Below are 6102 nucleotides of genomic sequence, written 5' to 3' on the forward strand. Positions count from 1 at the left end.
CAGCTTTTAATAGGTAATCAATTTGTAAACATTTCTGAAAACCTAATTGCACTTTATTGTGGGTAGGCCAGTGAACAAAAAAATCAAATTTTAAAATCAGGCCGTACAATTCAAGGGATGTGAATACTGAAGGCATTGTAGCTATCTATAGCTTCTCATAATGTTTGTGCTCTGTTTTCATCCTCTGAGATCATTGAATCTGATTTTTTTGTGGATTACTGGTCATAATAGAGTTCCCAACTTTTGTTTCCAGGTTTTATCAGCTGTGATGACAGTGCTTTTCCATTCTATTTTTAAGGAGGCTGAGCGACCTAGTGGAGCCAGTAACTGTAAGCACAACATAGTGGCAGGCCCAGGCTGTTAAAATAACAGATTGTGTTTCTAATCAATTGTCATCCGACCACAGCTCTAATCTTGATATTGACCTTTCAAAATGGTAATTGACTCAGCATTCTTCATGCCACGGCTTATCATAGTCATTTATATGATTACAATGACTTTCCACACAAGAAAAAAAAATGTTTTGGCAGATTCTAGAGGGCTTTTCACACTACTGAGCCAAACCAAGCTGTATGGGAGAGTGGGGTAAATTGAGCCAAAGGGGTAAGTTAAGCCTTCCTTGTTTCTAGGAAACCCTACACAAAAAGAATAATTGAACAGGCCCAGGCGGAGTACTCAAAGAATGCACGAACCAACTGGCAAGTGTCTTCACTAACATTTTCAACCTCTCCTTGGCCAAGTCTGTAATACCTACATGTTTCAAACAGACCACCATAGTCCATGTGCCCAACAAAGCGAAGGTAACCTGCCTAAATGATTACTGCCCAGTAGCACTCACGTAGGTAGCCATGAAGTCCTTTAAAAGGCTGGTCATGGCTCACATCAACACTATCATGCCAGAAACCGTAGACCCACTCCAATTCACATACCCTCCCCCCCACCCCCCACAGATCCACAGATGACGCAATCTCAATCGCACTCCACACTGCATTTCTCACCTGGACAAAAGGAACACCTATGTGAGTTATGCTGTTCTTTGACTACAGCTCAGCGTTCCACACCATAGTGCCCTAAAAGTTCTAAGCTAAGGACCCTGGGACTATGCGTCTCCCACTGCAACTGGATCCTGGACCTCTTGACGGGCCGCCCCCAGGTGGTAAGGGTAGGCAACAACGCATCTACCACGCTGATCCTCAACACTAGGGCCCCTCAGGGGTGCGTGCTTAGTCCCCTCCTTTACTCCCTGTTCAACCATGACTGCGTGGCCAAGCACAACTCCAACACCATCATTAAGTTTGCTGACTACACAACAGCGGTTAGCCTGATCACCGACAACGATGAGACAGCCTATAGGGAGGAGGTCAGAGACCTGACAGTAAGGTAAATTATCTGATCGTGGACTGCAGGAAATAGAGGACTAAGCACACCCACAATCACATCAACTGGGCTGTAGTGGAGTGGGTCAAGAGCTTAAAGATCCTTGGTGTCCACATCACTAAGGATATATCATGGACCAAACACACTAGCACAGTCGTGACGAGGGTACGACGTTAATGCCTCTTCTCCATCGGGAGGCTGAAAGGATTTGACATAGGCCCTTGGATCCTCAAAAGGCTCTACAGCTTCACCATCAAGAGCATCTTGACTGGGTGCATCACCGCTTGGTATGATAACTGCTTGGCATCCGACCGCAAGGCACTACAGAGGGTAGTGCTTACGGCCCAGTACATCACAGGGGCCAAGCTCCCTGCCACCCAGGACCTCTATGCCAGGCGGTGTCAGAGGAAGGCCCAAAAAATGGTCAAAAACTCCAGCCACCCAAGCCACAGACTGTTCGCTCTGCTCCAACATGACAAGTGGTACCAATCCACAAAGTCTGTAACTAAAAGGACTGTGAACGGCTTCTACCACCAAGCCATAAGACTTCTAAACAAGACTCCTAAATAGCTAATCAAATGGTTACCCAGACTATCTGCATTCACACTTTTTTGCACTAAATATCTTGCACTGACTATGCAAACACACTGACACCCCAACACACACACACACACACACACACACACACACACACACACACACACACACACACACACACACACACACACACACACACACACACACACACACACACACACGGACTACATACAGTTGAAGTCGGAAGTTTACATATACCTTAGCCAGGTACATTTAAACTCAGTTTTTCACAATTTCTGACATTTAATCCAAGTAAAAATTTCCTGTGTTAGGTCAGTTAGGATCACCACTTTATAATAGTAGAGAGAATGATTCACTTTAGCTTTTATTTCTTTCATCACATTCCCAGTTGGTCAGAAGTTTACATACAGTACATTCAATTAGTATTTGGTAGCATTGCCTCTAAATTGTTTAACTTTGGTCAAACGTTTCGGGTAGCCTTCCACAAGCTTCCCCCAATAAGTTGGGTGAATTTTAGCCCATTCCTCCTGACAGAGCTGGTGGACCTGAGTCAGGTATTTAGGCCTCCTTGATCGCACACGCTTTTTCAGTTCTGCTCACAAATGTTCTATAGAATTGAGGTCAGGGCTTTGTGATGGCCACTCCAATACCTTGACTTTGTTGTCCTTAAGCCGTTTTGCCACGACTTTGGAAGTATGCTTGGGGTCATTGTCCATTTGGAAGACCCATTTGCAACCAAGCTTGAACATCCTGTAACGGTCGTCGTATGAAGGAGAACATAGAAAACGGAACATAGACAACCCACCCAACTCACGCCCTGACCATACTAAAACAAAGACATAATAAAAGAACTAAGGTCAGAATGTGACACATCCTGATGTCTGATGTCTTGAAATGTTGCTTCAATATATCCACAGAATTTTCCTACCTCATGATGCCATCTAGTTTGTGAAGTGCACCAGTCCCTCCTGCAGCAAAGCATCCCCACAACATGATGCTGCCACCACCGTGCTGCACAGTTGGGATGGTGTTCTTCTGCTTGCAAGCCTCCCCCTTTTTCCTCCAGATATAACAATGGGCATTATGGCCAAACAGTTCTAATTTTGTTTCATCAGACCAGCGGACATTTCTCCAAAAAGTACTATGTTTGTCCCCATGTGCAGTTGCAAACTGTAGTCTGGCTTTTTTATGACGGTTTTGGAGCAGTGGCTTCTTCCTTGCTGAGCGGCCTTTTAGGTTATGTCGATATAGGACTTGTTTTACTGTGGATATAGATACTTTTGTACCTGTTTCCTCCAGCATCTTCACAAGGTCCTTTGCTGTTGTTCTGGGATTGATTTGCACTTTTCGCACCAAAGTACGTTCATCTCTAGGAGACAGAACCCGTCTTTTTCCTGAGCGGTCTGACAGCTGCGTGGTCCCGTGGTACACAGTGTACACTCACCGCATACACTGCAGCTACAGTATTGTGTATTATCTTTCCTATTGCCCAGTCACTTTACCCCTACCTACAGGTTATGTACAGTACATAGCTTCCTCGTACCCCTGCACATTGACTCGGTACTGGTACTCCCTATATAAAGCCATGTTATTTTTGTTATTTACTGTGTATTTATTCCTTGTGTCACTATTTACATTTTTTATTTAAAAAATTGCATTTTATTTTTATCTCTGCATTATTGGAAATGGACCCATGAAAAAAGCATTTTACTGTTAGTCTACAAAGCATCTGACAAATATAATTTTATTTTATTTGATTTCATGGAGTCCATGAAGGGAGAAACTTCATGGACAAAGGTGGTAATCAACTTAGGTGCAAAAACTGATTGATTAACAGTCAAACAGCCAAATAAATGGATTGTGTTAGAGTTGTCATGATGCTTGCATCTAATCCGAAGTAGATCATGTTAAAGTGTTCTGTACATTACTGTGGTCTTTTTAAGCTTCAATATGAGCTCTTAAACTTAGCATAAGCTTAGCTGTGTGGGCTAATATAGTACGAATATTTGCCTTCGGATAAATTGAGCCAATGGCCAAAGAGTAAGTTAAGCAAATGGTTGATCCAATGGCATGTAGAGCAAATTGAAGTGTTTTCTTCCCATATGTATTTCAAGGCATTATTGCTTGGATAAAAGGTAACAACAGGGCCTGGCCTATGTAAAAAAATGATCGAGATTGTGTTGAATTGTGTTTGGGAAACAAAGATAGACATGGTTCCAAATGGGCAAAAACTGGTTGAATCAACATTGTTTCCATGTCATTTTGACCCAAAATATCAATGTGATGACGTTGAATCAACGTGGAAAACTGATTGGATTTGCAAAAAATCATCAACATCAGGGCATGTCCTGTTTTTTCACACAACTTTTAACTTAAATCCAATGACATGGTGACATTTGTTGTTGATTTCACGTTGAATTCACGTTAGTTGACGACTAAACCAATTGTAAATCCAAACGAGTTGTTGAATTTATGTCTGTGCCCAGTGGGTTTTAAAATGTAGTGGTAATATTTCCTTCACTACATACATTTGTAACTTACCCTGCCGCGTGGCTCAACTTACCCCATATCCGGTGTACTGTAAGTTGTGCCAAGAGACCCCTTTTTTTGGATAAGCTAACATTTCAAACTGTAATGTTTACATTAATTCTGATTATTTCCCGGGATACACAACATCCTGACACGTGTAGATATCTTTGTTAGAACGAATACTATATTTCCCTTGACTGAGTGATGCTGAATGTAAAAGATTGCTCAACTTACCACACTCTCCCCTACTGCTTGGTTTCGGAGGACAATGCAAAAAGGACAATGCAAAAATAATATAACAGAGCCATCTGAATTTGGTTTCACAGTAGTGTGAAAATTGTATAAGAATGTCTAGTAGGGATGCCCACCTCAAATGATCTCAGTGAGATCCAAGCCCATCATTTTTTGTCACAGCCATTAGTCTCTGTGAATCTGTCAGGGCCCACTCAGACCACAGCCAATAGAGGAAAATGTAGTGTTGACTCTCCGGCCCATCCCTGTAGAGATGTAAATCTTGTTTTTCTCCTGGTGACCACCGAGCTCCCAGGAAAATACAACATTCTCCAAATGACACGGTTGTAGACTTCCGCTTACAGCCCTGTCACTTAACCTCTAGTGTGTAAACACATAACTGGCAGGGGGAGAGATGGAGCGAGAGAGAGATTGGTAGAGACTGATAAATGGAGAGAGAAGTGAAAAAGGTACAACAGGAGAGCAGGACTGACTGTGACAGGGTGAGGGAGAGAGACAGAGAGAGAGAGCGGGCAAAAGAAAGAGAGGTAGAAAGATAGAGTGAGATAAGAAAAGAGAGGGACAGAGACTAGGGTGTGTGGGCTGCTTTTTATTTGCTACCAGGCTGTGGAGTCAGACCACTGGCTGAGAAGGCTATCATAAAGCACCAAGCCAACGGGATGCTGTTGTCCATTTTTAGCCTGGAATCCAATCCTCCCGGATAGCTTTTTTACAGTTTTCTCTCTGGTTGTTGGGCAGTATCAACTGTATACTGTAAATATAATTCCTACAATGGACATTCCCATTCAAGTCAATGGGTCTGTGATGGGTGGATTGGCACCCCAGCTGCTTGAAACACTTCCCGTCGTCGCCCGTACACTTTCATACCGTGTGATTGACACATTACTGGCAGTCAACACCACACCCAGACAGAAAATGTGATTGTTAAAAAAAATGGTTAGTCCTGTTCTCGTTAGAAGCAGACGTGGATCGTTTATTTCGCTATGGGAGAGTTAGAAACAACTGAAATATGGCCGTAAATCATAGCTGTTATAATGTTTGTCCATCATCCATGTATGGCAGCCCAGCCCCTGAAGTGACTCTTCTCATCGTATGCAAGGATTTGCTGTGTTGTCTTAGGAATGCAGCATTCTGTGTTGATCTTGCCAACCCCCATTGTCACACCTCTGAGAAGCAGATTTCATAAAAAAATGGCAAGAATGGTCTTACATTTGATTCGACTAGGGTTGAAATGATTAATTACTGGCAATATGTTGCCATGCATAAGAAAAAAATGAAGAAGATATTCATTCTAGAGCTTGTTGTGTTTTTACTTGGGAAAAATGTACTTTGACACAGCAAACTAGCGTTCAACATGCTTGATATGACTGTGAAGTCCCAGAGGAC

The sequence above is a fragment of the Oncorhynchus tshawytscha genome, linkage group LG06, assembly GCF_018296145.1.
Source record: "Oncorhynchus tshawytscha isolate Ot180627B linkage group LG06, Otsh_v2.0, whole genome shotgun sequence".
Lineage (NCBI taxonomy): Eukaryota > Metazoa > Chordata > Actinopteri > Salmoniformes > Salmonidae > Oncorhynchus > Oncorhynchus tshawytscha.